Raw genomic sequence first — 17,890 nt, 5'->3', positions numbered from 1 at the left:
GGAGAAAAAGCAAATTTAATTTTAAACTTTAGCCAGAAATATAGATATCTGACATTTTTCTTAAACTATTTCTTGACACAAAGTATATATATTTTGAACTTCAATTTTAAAAAGGAGAACATGGCTGCATGTTTATATTTATAAATATATGTACATATAAATTTTTATATTTAATAAATACACATTTATACATCATATTCACATAATTTTTATGTATTATATATTTATATTGTTTATTTATAATTATAAAATTGTGCATAATTGTATAATTATAATTTAAAACAATTAAAAGCTCACTTTAATTTTTGTTAAATATATAAATAAACCTATGCTAATGCTATTCTATGTGTAATTAAAATTTAGTAAAAATTGCTTATTTGTTGAACACAAAATGAAGGAGTAGGAGATGTTAGTCCAGTAGTAACTTTTCTTATGCTAATTATTATTATAAAATATACAATCATTCAATATTATATTTATTTGTGCTAGAAAATGTCAACGAGATAATTCATAAAATTTGATTAGTTTCTGTTTCAAATGAATGTTAAATAAATAAAGATCTTACTGTATTCAACAAAATTATAACTGATTGCTGTATTTATTTTATATTGGTTGGTTTTATGCCCACAATTTAAATAAAATTTTCTGGTTTACTGCCTTTAAAATATTTTTAACAAACCATACTTCTACCATCTGTAAATTATTTTACTAAAGAAGATGAGTATATAAAATGTAAATAAGATTTTTATATTGTAGCATATTTTCTACTTACAGAAAATATGTGGCATCTTTAAGAATGAAAAACTTGACTTGTAATGTGATTCAATTAATCTTAATGACACTTTTATTTTTAAAAAATTTCTTTGAAAACATTTCTTATGCCTGAGGGTTTTTTTTTTTGTTTTGTTTTTTGTTTTTTTTTTGGCTTTTATTCTCCATATCAAGCTCTGCTCAGAGATTACACCCACTGGGCTGGTTGATTATTGTTCAGGATTTAGGATGTGCTTAGGGCACTGTGGTGCCAGAAACCATCAGGGCTACTCCACTATTGCTTATGGAGACTTCAGGCAGACAGTGATGCTCAGGAGGAAATGTAGTGCCACGGGTCAAACCTTGGTCAGGCATTACTTGGATTCTCCTTCAAAATGTTTTAAATTTGTTCTTTTTTTGAGATCAAAGAGATAACTCAAGAAGTGATTCTGAGTGTAGAATCAAGAGTAAGACCTTAGTATAGAATAAGGAGAAAGCCTTGAATTAAGTAGGTGTGACCCCAAAAGTAAAAAAAATTATGTTATTTAAACTTAATCAGGAAGTATGTTTCTTCTTTTATATATGTTTCTTCATTTATATATAAATATGTAATACACTTCATATTAATTATCTGCATTTTGGAAATCAATATTTTGTATTATTTTATTTCCTATTTTACTATAGTAAAATTGATTTCATATTTCTGATGAGGAAAATGTTAAATTCTAATAAGGTCAATTGAGCTAGTTATGTTCAAGAGATTGTCATAGATTTAACTGATTTTTGTAGGTACATTGTGAAATTAACTTACTAATTTTCAATTGAGTGGTCAAAGTACTTAAATATTATAACATATAATTATTATATATTATATTATATTTTACTAATATATTAAATATTATAACATATAATATATATAACATAGGCTATTGTTTTACCTAAATTTTTACTTATAAAACAGACACAGGTCCACAAACAAATAATTTGATGTGAATAGAGGTAACATTCAGAATATTCATATAGTTACTTGGAATAGATTATAGCCTGTTTCCATTATGCTTATTTTGGCCTGAGCAGGTTCAGTTACCATGTGTTTTTAATAGTTCATCTATCGCTTTCCAAAGCTAAATTATACATTCTGTTCAAATAGTAAATCAAAAGATAGCAGGTTAAATATGGATAAAGCCATATAAAACCAAAATTGATAGATGATAGGTGGGTGAGTATACTTTAGGAATATTGATAGGTAGACAACCAGTGAAATTTCTAGGAAAATTAATTTAAAGAAAGTAAATAACATATTATGGCAAATTGTACATTGTCAGATGAATACAGCAGTATTTCTGGTTTCACATGCTTATCTAAATCGTTTTTACATCTCTGACCAGAAGACAGAATATGTACACATTTTTTTTTTTTTTGGTTTTTGGGCCACACCCGGTGATGCTCAGGGGTTACTCCTGGCTATGCGCTCAGAAGTCGCTTCTGGCTTGGGGGACCATATGGGACACCGGGGAGATTGAACCGCGGTCCATCCAAGGCTAGTGCAGGCAAGGCAGGCACCTTACCTCTAGCGCAACCGCCCGGCCCCTCATTATTCTTAAGCATATAAGTTTATTTCCTTCAGAATATGTGCATCAAAATTAATGAAATTAAAACTTTAGTTCTGGTTCATAAAACATATGCTTCCTTCTTGATTTTACCTTGACACACTCACACCTGAAACTCATCTACCATGCAACGAAAGCACCCAATACACATGGAATTACGCAGGTAAAAAGGGAATCAGAGACTAACTGATATTAAAACCTTGAAAGTTAGCAACTCTATGAACAAATCTATCTTTGACAATTTTGTTAACCAGTTATGCATAGTCGAGTCAAACTAAGTGATACAACATGAAGTTTAAATAGAACTATCCCATGAATTTTCTGCTATAATCACGAGCAGTTCATGAACAAAATCCCTTAATGCTTTTGTCTTAAGACAATGTTATAGTGGTCTATTAACTTCTAAGAGAAAAACTGAACCTTACTTGCTGTTAATTTGCTCAATTAAAAATTTGACACATCTTTGTTTTGTTTTGTTTTGTTTTGTCTTTGAGTCACACCTGTGATGCTCAGGGGTTACTCCTGACTATGAGCTCAGAAGTTGCTCCTAGCTTGGGGGACCATATGGAATGCTGAAGGATAGAATCCCGGTCTTCTCTACGTCAGCCTCATGCAAGGGAAATGCCCTACCGCTGCTTCGCTCCCACAACTTATTGTCTTTGTTGAACAAGAAATATGTGAAAGTCTACATTTCTGTAATTTCTTTATATTTTTGTGTGATTTTTAGGTATTAATATATTTAATTTTTATCTCATAAATTTTGAATTTTTAAGTCATTGTCTTTAATTAGAATAAAATCTTTTCTTTCCATCTAAATAAGTATATATAGAAAGCATATATATAAACATATACGTCTATTAGGCCAAATGATATAAAGTTGTATTTCTAGCAGGCATCTGTGAAACAAAGCACAGAAGAGAATTAATTTTCTAGGAAAAAATAGCATGAAATATCTTCTCATAAAATCTATGATGTACATTATAATTTTTTGCTAACATTGTTCAAGTTTGTGCTCATGTGATACAAATTAAAGGTCTGACACGAGGTCAAAGTGATAGCATAGCAGTAGGGCTTTTGCTTTACCTGCCACCAACCTGAGTTGGGCCTGGGTTTGATATCATGTATCCCTCAAGTCTGCCAGGAGAGATTTCTGTGTGCAGAACCAAGAGTAATTCCTGAGCACTGCTGGGTATGGCCCAAAATCCCACCCCCAAAATTAAAAAATAATAAAAAATAAAGGTCTGACACACTGGCTGAAATTGTGACAGAAAAGGTCAAGATAATGGTCAAAATCAGTAAATTATTACTTCTGAAATCAGGAAAGTAAGTCACATTTTATCAGTTGTTGTTCAATTAAATGCAAACATATAAACTAGTAAAACTGAAACAAATACTATTACCTTCAAAAATATTTAATTGGGGCTGGAATAATAATAGCACAACCAGGAATGCATTTGTCTTGCATGTGGTGGCCCCAGGTTTAACCCCTGGCATCCCATGTAGTCCACTGAGTATTGCTAAGAATGATACCTGATCACAAAGCCAAGAATAGCCCCTGAGCACCTCTGAGTATAGTCCAAAAACCAAAACCACACAAATAAACCAAATATTATCTAAGACTTATGCAAAGCATGTGTTATAATAAATTTTCACAAAGTCAAAGTGGATTAAATTAAGCAGATTCAAATATGAGGAAGTTGTAGTTTAAGGAATTATATAGAATTATGAAGGTTGCACAGTTAGTGCAAAGTTTGAATTTCTCCCATTTTTTAACTGTTATGTTAATCAAATGCCATATAGAAACAAAAACTACTTTGATGTAGAAAAGAAGAGATATTGAAATTATTTCTACAAAGTTAAGTATGCAACATAAAGAAAAAATAAATATTTGTTTCAAAGGGGCCAGAACATTTGTCATAGTGACTTGACTTAGGCATCAATCGATCGGACATCGCCATTCACCTCCAAATATTGGATTTCATTTTTAGAACCAGAACAGTTTTCTGGACTAGTACTAAGAGTTGAACTTCTACCAGGGAAGGCCTTAATGATGTCATGGCACCAACTTGAACCAAAAGAATGGGTTCATATGACATCCTGATGACTTGGAAACAGCAACAACTTGCTTTCAGGGAAGGTTTCCCTGCATCGCCACACAACAGTGACAATGAAAACAGAAGATGCTCTGAAAGATGAAAACAGAAGATGCTCAGAAAATCCTGATTCATTATAGGTTCTGTGCAAAAACCAAGTTCTCAATTAGAATAGACTGACTGTGACAACCATGATTGAGGAGAACTTTTCCTGGGACCATGAAGAAAGACTTTATGGTTAGACAACTTAGTATACCTGGAGCCAGTAGTTGATCTTATGGCAGGATATTTTATGGGTAGGGACACTCTATTTTTAGGCCAAAGGTTTCTCCTTTCTATATTACCACACTTCTACTGCACTGATATAAACAATATGCCACATCTTTTAAAAATCTTTTAGATAGGGGCTACAACATTTTTCATGGACCCTTGTAACAGAGATTACTTTGTTTTACCTCATATTCTTGCATGTTTTGTATAAAATGAAGAAAGGAAAAAAAAGAAAAGAGGGGGCAAGGGGCCAAATGGTCTCAGATGCATTGGTGGAGAAAAAAGGGCAGAACTAAATATTCAAGCCAATTTCAACAACAGTGCAATCAAGAGACCTAAACTTTAACAATCTAAACTTAAATGGGCCTGTTATACTGACATTCAAGGTGGGCATAGGATGGTAGTATAGGATGCACTCTGGGAACATTGGTGAAGGGAGGTTGACACTGGTTGCAGGAATGGCCTTGATTCACTGATATCTGAAATTCAATTTTAAAGGACTTTGTATATCATAAACTTAAAAGTACTTGTATAAGTATTTTAATTTATCACACTGATATATATTAGTTTTTATATTATCTTTGTCTATATTAAATACAAAAGTGCTGCTTTGCTTCTATGCAGTTTACACTGACGATTATGTGACAGGAATTTTTTTTAACATTTGTGAATGGGTCTGTGGTTGAAATCCTTTTCCTGATTGTCATGTGTCTACCCACTGCTTGATTATAGACTTTATGGTAATTCTAAAGTCTGGTATGCAAGGAAGAAGAATCTTGAGAGGAGGATTTGTATATAAGCTTTTAGCAGAATCATGATAGTTATTGATAGATAAATTCCATTGTCAAAGAATCTATTTACACTACTTCTTATGCCAAGTACACTATTTTGTGAACAGATCCTGGGGGACTATAAATTCTTATTTTTAGAGGCAATAGACTTTCCAGGAGTAATCTAAAACTCAAAATATCTATAAACATTTATGTTTGAATTACAACTGTAACCTAAAATAAACATAGGAAACTACTGGGGTGGCTTGTGAGTTTAAAACAATAACTATGCTCACAATGCTAGTAAGAGATTGAATTATAACAAAATCAGCAACCAGTTAAAATTCGATGCCTCTCCACATGACTTTTCTTTCCATTCAGAAGTAAAACTATCTTTTCCATTTTTCAAATAGTATATTTTTGAATAAAAATAATATGGTGTTATACATTGATTTATTTGGTATTATTACATATAATGATAATCTCAATAAGTTTGATTTTCTCCTTTTTAAAGGCAAAACATTGATGTATTCTAAATACATAAGCTAAATAAATATAAAATGGAAAGTAACTTTCTTGTTTAGCTCTTTCCCCACACCTGACAGGGTTTGATAATCATACAAAAAAAATCAAACTCATTCTATCCATGATAAGTTTGAAAACTAGTAAGAAAAGATGATAGCAAATAATAATCTATTAAAATTTGTAAAACTTTAACAAATAATAATGCTATACTTCCACCAAGAGAGGGTGAAGCAGAAAGTATACCCAATGACCTAAAGCTGTAAGAGGCTAGAATTTGAGTTGTATTTCAATTTTGTAAGAAATGATGAGAAATTTGTAGCTAGGGGAAATACATTTCTAAACTTCTGAAGATACTTCTCTCTGATTATTTTGGATGTATCTATATTTCAGCACCTTTATTAGTGTAGAAAAAGCTTAACCGGGCTGGGAGGAAGTTGAGAAGGAGAGAGCTTGAACTCTCTCTATAAAATATATATACTTTCCAGCCTGATATATATAAATGTATATATATGCAATTAGAGAGAGAGAAAAAGAGAGAGATCAGAACTAAGGTCTAAGGTGTTTATCTATAGAAGTTCTGCATTTTGGTTTGTCCCTGGTGTGCTCTCTGAAATTTTAGTCCTTGATATCTTTGATACCCAGATAAGAGTGTTTTGTCTGCCTAAAGCACAGAACATCTGCTTTTCTTCTGGGGTTCTGGGATTTCTTAAGTTCTGGCTTATTTGTGTCTGTGTAACCATCTTCCAATAAAAACCTTGAACTCTGAGTCTCAGAATGGTTTCTCTAGTTATGCACACTGCCCATGTGTAGTTACTTTTCACTGATGAAGTTTTGGCTGCTGTGGAGTGGCTTGGTACATGGATACCTGCCACAGAATTTTGCTGCATTCTTTTTACTCATAATCCTGCTGTGTGGTAAGGACAAGCCCTGTAATTCCTTCTATTGAAGATCAGTGAATACATGAATGCCCCCTGTGTCATAAAATCATTAGGCTAGCAAACTCCTTCAATTATACTACATTGACCTACTCTTAATTTAGTATTTTTCCTGTTTATTTTAGAATCCATGCATAACTTTAAAGAAAAAACAACTTTTTACAGTGTTGGTTATATTCTCATTAAGAGTTTTACAAGCATATAACTGCAGAGATAGTACAGCAGTCAAGTTTCTTGACATGCAGGCTGCCAACCTGGATTGATCCCCAGCAACCTATATGGGACTCTGAACCCACAAGGAGGGAATCCAGAGTGCAGAGTCTGGAGTAACCTCTGAGCACAGTCACATGTATATATATGTATGTATGTATGTATGTATGTATGTATGTATATATATATATACATGCTTTTTGTCTCTTAGATATAACTGCTATGTCAGATGATTGGTGGGATTGTATTCTCCCAAGTTTGTGGAATATCATTTTATTTCAGTCATCATTTTTTATGGTGCATACTTAATTTGATGTGACCCATTTGTTGATCTTTCCTTCAATTTACTTGGCCAGTGGCTTGAATCATTGGCGATTTCTCTAGATTCACTGTCATGAGAGTTCTGTCTACATTTTACTCAATATAGTGTATGGATTCAGGTCTAATAATATATGTCAATATATTTTGAATCAACATATGTATGTGGTGTGAGAAAGGGGTCTAAGTTCATATATTAAAATATCTGAATAGTTTTGCAATTACTATTTACAAAAAATAAAATTATAATATCTTCTAAGCAGAAAGTATATCAATGATCTCCAAAGGAAAAGATCCTGATTAACAGCAAATGATTTCTTTTCTTTCTTTTTTTTTGAAGTGGTCAATGAATATAACTCTGAGGACACAACATGCCACTTTCAGCCATAGATTTAGTAATAGGGCCTGAGGATGCTTTCTGTTTAGGCACTGTTATGAGCAGTGAACACCAGGACATACACAACCATGTTTTGAGGGTCTCTAATGTTACACTGTGATATTTGTAGGACCATGTGATTTCAGAAATCTAATCATATAAAAATATGTCATGTGACATACCCTATACTATGCCATTGTTCCTAAAGAAAACAATTTTGTTTTTTTTAGATTTTGGACTATAGTAAGTGGTAGTTAGGGTCTACTCTCAGCTTGATGCTAGGGTTCACTCTTGATAGTGCTTAATGGGCCATGCTGTTTCAGAAAAGTTCCAAACTTCCCATATGTGAAATATGTGCTCTAGCTCTTGGACTAATCTTTTGTACACCAAGAAAACATTATCAGTTATTACATTTACAAGTGCTCAAAATTTACCTTTATTTTACATTCAAACTAAATAATTAAGCATATAAGGGCAAATGTTTTGATATACAAAAAGTTTTAGTAGTTCTATAAGTATTCTACCTATATAAAAACAATGTTTTGAATGTACCTCCATGAAGCTTTTTTGTTTGTTTGTTTGTTTGTTTTTGGGCCACACCCAGACACACTCAGGGGTTACTCCTGGCTCTGTACTCAGAAATTGCTCCTGGCAGGCTTAGGGACCATATGGAATACCAGGGATCAAACCTGGGTCCATCCCAGGTCGTTCACGTACAAGACAAATGCCCTATTGCTGTGCTATCACTGCAGAACCACATTAAAAAAAATTATGAGATAAAGTGACAATGGAAAAATATTGTAGTTTAATAAGACCTAACAGAAACAAAGGAATTTAAAAATAAATTTTAATATATAGTCTATAAACTTGCAATGCTGAAAACCTTTTCAGCTTAGATGTGTTTTTTACTCCAGTAAAGAGACAATATCGCATAAAAAAGGCTATGTACACATTACTCTGAGTTAAGTATTCAGAGCTTTTGTCTGTTTTGTTTTGCAAGTGAGTTTCACAATTCCTCATGTGTAAATTTCATCCATATGCAATTATGACATTTAGACAACTTCCTGAAACTTGTATCATCACAGCTTAATTTTTGCCTGAATCACTCATGATCCCCTATGCCAATATATATATTTGCTTTTTGGGTTACACCCAATGACTCTCAGGGGTTACTTCTGACTATACCCTCAGAAATCGCTCCTGACTTGGTGGACCATATCGGACGCTGGGGCATCGAACCAAGGTTTGTCCTATGCTAGCATGTGCAAGACAAATGCCCTACTGTTTGCACCACCGCTCTAGCCCACATGCAAATATTTTGTTATATACTTATATATGTGTTATATCAATACAGACACATATGTATAAAATAGGTATGCATTTTAATAACTACATATATAAAATAAATTAGGCACATATAGAAATATGGCAAATATGTATATGTATAATAAAATAAGTATATATTAAAATAGGTATATACAAAATAGATTTATTTTTTAATTTGTCATCTAGTCCCATTATATAAAGACATTATCTAAAAATAAACATTCATGTAGTAAGGGCTGGATAGATAGCATGGAGCCAGCCTTGCATGCAGAAAGACGGTGGTTCGAATCTCGGCATCCCTTATGGTCCCTCGAGCCTTCCAGGAATGATTTCTGAGCCTAGAACCAGGAGTAACCCCAGAGCGCTGCCGGGTGTGACCCAAAAACCAAAACAAAAAAACAGAAAACATTCATGTAGTAATAGGAAATTCTCAAATATTCACTCCTTTGAAAAGCACTTTGTTTTGAAAAAGGCAAACTCATTTCCTTTTTTCTAGTTAATAAAAATGATAATGAAAGAAAAACTTTTTTAAACTGATGGGATTTATGTCTTTAAGATTAAGGATAAAATGTTTTCAAAAGACTGTTGCAAAATAATTTCCTTAGCTGCTGCAGTGTGCTTTACTAGGTGTTGAATATATTATGGAAAAATATGCAATTAATGCATAGAATTATATTTTATGTTATAGAAAAATTATATTTCTTATAATGCCTCCTAATGGATTCCAAGCATGTTCATTTTTTAGGGTAAAAATTCTTTCAATATACTGAAAACTAATTGTACATTCAGTCTAAGAAAATAGCTTGGCACAAATTGTGGGGTTTTTTTTCCTTTCCATGAAAGCAATCAGGTAAAGAATGGGTGTGAAGCTAACAACAGAAAAGGGCAAATTACTCTTACAAGTAGTCTTGAGAAAGAAAGACAGAATTCAAATTATAGCTACTGACATAAAGAAACTAGCAGGCAATCCTGGAGTGGAGTGTAGAAAGTATATTAAAGTATATTGAGGCCTGGTTCTAAACATTCTAAACGCAAGTGTACCAATTCCTAGCAAGATGATCTTCAACAAACTAGCCAAATTCTTTGATATTAATCTTTTCTTCCATAACGTTGGAAAAAATAACACATATTTATTTTAAAAAGTTTTCCCAAGGAATGCATATGATAAATTAATTATTATCTAGTATTTTAAAGCCAAATCCTTTTCTTACATTCTAATTAAGGTACATGGCTAGGGGGCTTTCTATAAATTAATAAAATTTTATTCAAAAAATGAGACAACTTGTATTAATAGAGTTTAGCTCATTAAAACCCATTCATTAAATTAATGCACTACAAACTAATTTTTTCTGAACTTAAATAGTTGCTTATTTACTCTCAGTAACTCAAATCTTTGCTTAAAGATTTCCAAACCAAATATCCCTTAGTTATATCATAAAAATCAGCATCTATTTATTTCTTAATGCTCAAATCTAGGAGTTATCTTTCATCTTTTTCCTTGTGTTTTCTCAGCTTCTGCAGCCAAGCCAAATCAAATTGACCTCCAAGGGGCTGGAGTGATGGTGCAGTAGTAGGGCATGTGCCTTGCACTTGTCTGATCCAGGACGAACTGCGGTTCAATCCCCCGGTGTCTCATATGGTTCCCAAGACAGGAGCAATTTCTAAATTCATAGCCTGGAATAACCCCTGAGTGTCACCAGTGTGTGGCCCCCCACAAAAAAATAAATTGACCTAGAGATAGTATCTAAAACATGTTCCCTGCACTTTAAGTCTATTAATAATTTCTAAATTTATCAACATTTCATCATAATTTCATCATCTTTTCATTTCATCATCATTTCTAGTTTTCTAGGGAAATATTTCAAAGGTCTTTTTATAGCCTACTATAATACCCACAGGAAATTAAATAATATTTTGAAAATGTAATTTATGGCACAATTTGAATAACTCCAGTGGTTTTCCCTATGTTCTGAATATAAAATTAAATATTTATGTTTATCAGTACTGACCTGAAATGCCTGCCTAACATTTTGGACCTCAGTTCATATCACAATACTAGATAACTGTAACTCATAAGTATTAAGCACTTTAAAATATTATCATTTTTACAAGAGACTTTGCTCTTTCAAAAATTTTCCTTCTCCTTATCTTATTTTTTCTTTAACAGTCAATATGAGTTAAAATGATATCTCTTTAGTAAGATTTTGCTCAATCAGTCAATCTAATGAAACCAGTCTGAAACTCATCCCTGATTTGGATTATATCTATCCATTTGTAGTTATTGTTAATTGCTTTTTGTTTGTATTTACACATTGTTCTTTTACAACTCTGGCCTTGAAGTTTCCTCTTTAAATCCTCCCTGGACTACAAGCTGCACTGACAATGATAACAAAGACTCAATAATCACTGAAGGAATCAACAGATGAAGTGACAAATGAATAATTGCTTAATAATTTTTCTATGAATTTTAAGTCATGTGAAACCTAGACCATATTATTTTTTCCTAGAATGTTCAGCAATAAATCATTTCACACTTATTCAGAGATCTCAGATTTTTTTTTTAATTTTGGTAAGTGGTGGTGGGGGTATGTTGAGCCACATTTGGTTACACTGAAGGTTTACTCCTGACTCTGTTCTCAGGGATTACTCCACGCAGTGACTGGAGGACCATATACAGTGCAGGTTGGTTATTCATAAGGCAAGCACCTTGCTATCTGAACTCTTTCTTTGTTTTAGAATATTTTGCTTCCATTTAAGTATGACCTTTATTTCTAAGAAATGAATATAAATGAAAAAAATCTTTTTTGTTTGTTTGTTTTGTTTTGTTTTTTTCGGGCCACACCCGTTTGATGCTCAGGGGTTACTCCTGGCTAAGCGCTCAGAAATTGCACGTGGCTTGGGGGAACTATATGGGACGCTGGGGGATCGAACCGCGGTCCTTTCTTGGCTAGCACTTGCAAGGCAGACACCTCTAGCGCCACCTCGCCAGCCCCAAAACAATTTTTTTAACTAAGCAATAAGTACATTGTTTTCAGTTTTAGCAGTCTTACCATCAGGATTAGATTTATCATTTAATTCAGTTATAAAATTATATATGAAATAAGTACAGTAAAATTACTAATATACTAAGTAGTTTTTCATTTTATTGAAGAGTATTTAAAAGATATAAATTGTTATATACCAATACTACAGCATTACCATGTCACACCTTTTACCAAATTTCCTGTTAAACTCCACCTGGTCCATAAATTCCCTTAAATCTACCACCAAGCCAGCCTTGCCAACTTAAATCCTCTTGCCTGAGTCTAAAAGTTTGTTTCCAGTGGACATTGTTATAACTTTCTTTGTCCTTAATTGTGATTTCATGGTAAATTACCCATGAATATGTCTGAGAATATGAATATGCCTGCTATTTAGTGACATTTTGAAAACTTTTTCTGTAGTTATCTGTTGTAAATGAAAAATAGCAGCTTGCAAATACTGCTACTAAATGCCATAAAATAGGAGCTAGAGTGATAGCACAGAGTAGGGCTTTTGCTTTGCACATGGCCAACCTGGACAAACCCTGTTTCTATTCCAGGCATCCCATCTAGTCCCCCAAACCTGCCATGAGCAATTTCTGAGCACAGAGCTTGGAGTAACCCATGAACACTTCCAGGTGTGGCCAAAAGTAAATAAATAAATAAATAAATACTATAAAGTAAAACCAATGAAGAATTGTAGAGAAGTTGAAATTATTTCTTTAAGTAAGAAAGTCATAAAATTTTGGTTTTCTATAGAGACATTTTTGGATCCACCCCCCCACCCCGCCCTCGTGATGCTGTTTCTAAATCATCTGGCAGATGAAAACCCATAGAGCAACTGTTCCAGGGATTGTCTTTGAAGCAAAAAGCTTCAGAGACACCTCTCCAAAGATAGTTTTGGGGCACCATCTCAGCATGATGAGTGCTTGCTCCCAGGCTTGACTTCTGGCCAATCATCTCCCTCACAGAGAGTTCTGGTTAACAGTGATTACAGGTCACTTTTATTTCCCGTTGTTTTAATTTAAATTAAAGAGTCCTAGAGTTGGTGTGGGGAATGGTGAGGCCTTTCTCAGCTCTGCCCGACTCCTACAGCCTCTACGGTCTGGTGAGTCTGAAGGTTGTAGGGTGACAGCAGAGAGATTCATAAAACAGTCAGATGAAGTTCCAGGAGTCAGCCAGCTTTATTTCCTGGTCCTAACCGCCATGTACATTTCCTCACATGGCTTCTATGCTAATCTTTTCCTAGCAGCCACTTCTCTGCTCCTTCCTTCTCTGGCTCTCTTTGCCTCTGTCTCCCTTTCAGCTGCTCTCCAGGCTTCCTTGCTGACTGACATCCCTTTGCTAATTCTCCTTGTTGATACTCTCTGCTGATTCTGATTCTCTTTCTCCCTTCTCTAACTCTCCTTCTGATCTCTCTTTCCCACAGTAAGCTCCTCTTCCCGCTTGCTCATTCCAGGTGTGGGTGGTTCTGATCAATCAGTGGGATAAATAAGAAGTTGGGGGGAGGGGATACCCACAATTACCTGAAACATTCCTAAGCCTCATTATCTTCTGGCACCTCACTCCCCCATGGCTATGCTTCTGCTATGTCCACGGCCCTGCCACCTTACATGTATCCCAGTTCCTCTTTGTCCTGCATAAACATTATTGTAATAGAACGAAGTGTCTCTGTTTATTCGCCTGGGAATCATAGTTTCTTAATCATCACCTGAGGAAAACAATTCTTGGTCCAGAATGCACTGAGAGGATAGAAATTGACCTGCAGTGACTGACTGAGTTGACACAGACATCATAGAAAACACTATTCTCTAGGTTTCTTTCCTTATTTAAATTTGGGACAAACTCTATGGAATTTAGAAGCTATGCCAGACTACTGTATGTACTCAGGAGTGACCACCAGCAATGAGTATGTACTTCTTTGAATCAACTCAGTGTTGGCCACATACGAAGTAAGTGCTTAACTTAATCTTCTGCTCTCCAACTATCTATCTTGCTTCAAGGTTTATTTAGTATATATTTTAATAAATATATATATTTACATATATGACATCTCTATATATTTCTTTTTATTTACTTTTGGGACCACACTCGACAGTGCTTAGAATTTACTACTAATGGTTCTTCATTCAACCTCACTTCTGGCTGGTCTCTGGAAACTATATGGGGCGGGTGTCAGACATTGACCTAGATAGGCCATGTACAAGGCAAATGTACAAGTCTGTATGATTTATCTAACTCTGAAGTTCTAGAAGAAACTGCAATTGAGAAAAGTTACTGGCTCACAATATATTTTTTGTCAATTTATTTAGTAAATCTCATACTAAATACTATGTAACTAACCAAATTTCATTTTAAATAATAACAAATTAAAAATATTTGAACATAATATAAATGAACCATTTATATAAGTTTATATGTTTATAACTAGTCAGATTTGTGTAACATAAAGGTAATCCAGTAAGCTATATCATCTCAAATATTACCAATTTTCGCTTTTCATGAGTACAATAGCATCATCTTCTGAAACAGTTTTCCACTCACACTTTTAGGTAAAAGTTTGCACTATTTTCTAAAGTTTTCAAACCAACTTGAACAGTGATTTAAAGTTAATAAATTTGGGGATTCTATAACCTTTGCAGTTGTTACTGCTATGTTTAATTCTTCTCTTATTATGGAAAATTACTTTTATACTCCTATAGTCTCTAAAAATATTGGTTAATACTACTGAACTATTTTGTAACAATCATATCTGTGAAAAGCTAATATAAGTGACATCAGGTAGTGCATAGTTAAAACAGAATTAAGATTTTATTTATGTTTATCAATGTATATTATAAAATAGTAGTGATTTAGGGTCTAAAAGTATTTATATATCTAAACACTATATAGAATAAAGTAAGCAGAGCTGGAGCAGTTGCACAGCAGTAGGGCCTTTGCCTTACACTCAGTTAACCTAGGACAGACTGAGGTTTCATTTCAGCGTCCCATATGGTCAGTCCCCAAGCCAGGAGCGATTTCTGCGTGCATCAGGAGTAACCCCTGTGCATCACCAGGTGAGGCCCAAACAAAACAAAACAAAACAAAACAAAAAAATAAAGACAAAATATAAATATAAATTATTAGTCCTATTAATTTATCATGGTAAAATAATATACTCTCAATATGGTCCTCCATTCTGCTTAGAGTGATTATTAAGTGCAGAATTTCGAATAAGCCATGAGTACTGCTGGGTGTGGTCAAAAACAAAAAACAACAAAATATAAAATATATTGAGTAAGAAAACGTAAAACAATGTATTTTGAATTTTATTATAGTTTATACTGGTGAATTTTTGTTGCTGATATGATCAATTGCTCTTTTTTGAAATATAAATATTCCTAATAGCTTTGGTTCTAATATAGTATATTACCTCTTTGATTGTGATATTGAGAGGAAATATTTGTTCCACAGTATGATCTCAAAAACAAAGATATATTTATACTTTAGAAACCTCTCATATCAGCTTTATGCTTTTCCTTTTTTATTTTTTAACTCTGAGCCTATAATGTTAAGGTCACTCTTGATGAAACACTGGTCTAAAGATATAGAAAGGTTGAAAAGACATCTGTGTCTGTATAACATATCTATGGACCTATTTTAAGCATATGTGTTGGTCTGTAGAACAAATGTTTGAAGAATACTTATTTTTATGATTTATATTTTGTTTAGAAAAAATAATAATTGCATATAATATTAATTTTAACATCTCAAATATATTACTACAGCAAATTTCATAGATTGAGTTTTATATTTCATGATAATATATTTATTTAAAAATTATATAATAACAATTCCATTTTCTTCAAATGTTTTTGTAATAAAACTTTATAAAATATTTTTTAAAACATGGTGTCAGGGGCTAGAGCTGTGGTGCAGCAATAGGGTGTTTGCCTTGCATGCAACTGACCTAGGACAGACTGCAGCTCAATCCCCCGGCATCCTATATGGTTCCCTAAGCCAGGAGCAATTTCTGAGCACATAACCAAGAGTAACCCCTGAGAGTCACCGGGTGTGGCCAAAAACTAAAAAACAAAACAAAACAAAACTTGGTGTCAAATGGGAATATAGAAAGCTCATTTTAGTGCTTCATATAGATACTTATTTTTATAATTCCCTTTAGAATTAGTGTTTCCCAAAACTGATATGACCCTTGATCACAAAATTCTACACTTCTAAATTTTCAGGGATAAAAGTAAAAAGTATTTTGAATTAAAAATATAATATTTGGGGCTAGAGAGATAGCACAGTGGTAAGGCATTTGCCTTGCAAACAGCTAGCCCGGGAAGTACCCGGTTCTATTCTTGACATCCCATATGGTTCCCCAAGCTTGACTGGAGCGATTTCTGAGCACAGAGCCAGGAGTAACCTTTCAGCATTACTGGGTGTGGCCCAAAATCCAATCAATCAATCAATAAAAAATAAAAATGTAATATTCATTTTTAAAAATGGAGGAAATGAAGTTTTCACCAGAAGATACCCAATTCTCATGGATATAGAACTGAATTTTAATAACACCATGGGATCCTGTGTCCTGTTTTAATATTGTTTTTTCCCCAACTTGCAGTATCTATTTACTTATTTATATTTTTAATTTTGAACCACACACAGCATTGCTCAGTGCTAACTCCTCTATACTCAGGGATCACTCTTAGTGGGCAGGCTCTGGGGACACTATGAAGTATTTGGAATCAAACCCAGGATGGCTACATGTAAGTCAAGCATCCTATTCACTGTACTATTGCTCTGGCCTCTTTGCTTGTTAACTTTTTGTTATTCATTATAATATTATGATTTTCTAATTCCTTATGTATAATGTCAGATGGTTACAATGAAGAGATACAACAAGTAAGGGTGGATTGTTTTTTTGGTTATGGGTAGGTGAATTTTGATCATTTTAAGGCTTACCATTATTAAAAAAAACTTTATCCACATTGGGGAAGGGCATTCTGGAAATATAATTTATTCAAAGTCCAGAATTTTAAATGTTAATCTTATCTGAAACCACTTTAACAAAAAAATAAGCATAATATTAAACCATATATTTGCATAGTGGTTACCTTGATCCTCAATAATGGCATACAGATTAGCCATCACAAGAAAACAATAAAGTAATAATATGCAGTGTTATTATAAAACTGAAAACCCAAAAAATCAAGGTGCTATTTTGTAGGATCAGAAAAGCAGTAGACTTTTCTCAGTTAGGTATTTTTATATAATTAATCAACTATAATTACTACACATTTTGTTAGTGTCTTTATTTTTTCAGTTTTTTTATTTTTTGTCTTTTTATTTTTTAAAGTGATATATTAATTAAGCATCATGATTACAAACATCTTTATAGTTGAGTTTCAGTTATAAAAAAGAATACCCTTCTTCACCAGTTCAACATTCCCTCCACAATGCCTCTCACCTCCTGTATGTGTTCAAGACAGGCATTGTACTTCTCTCAATCACTGCCATTGTCATGATAGTTCTCAGTGTAGTTATTTCTTTGAGTCAACTCACCATTCTTTGTGCTAAGCTTCAAGTCACAGGCCAGTCCTTACAGCCCTTATCTCTGTTGTCTCTGGGTTTTATTGCAACAATATTTTTTATTATTCTTAAATACCACAGATGAGTGAGACTATTCTGTGTCTATTTCTATC

This window comes from Suncus etruscus, chromosome 1, assembly GCF_024139225.1.
Source record: "Suncus etruscus isolate mSunEtr1 chromosome 1, mSunEtr1.pri.cur, whole genome shotgun sequence".
Classification (NCBI taxonomy): domain Eukaryota; kingdom Metazoa; phylum Chordata; class Mammalia; order Eulipotyphla; family Soricidae; genus Suncus; species Suncus etruscus.
This window is presented reverse-complemented; position numbering follows the sequence as displayed.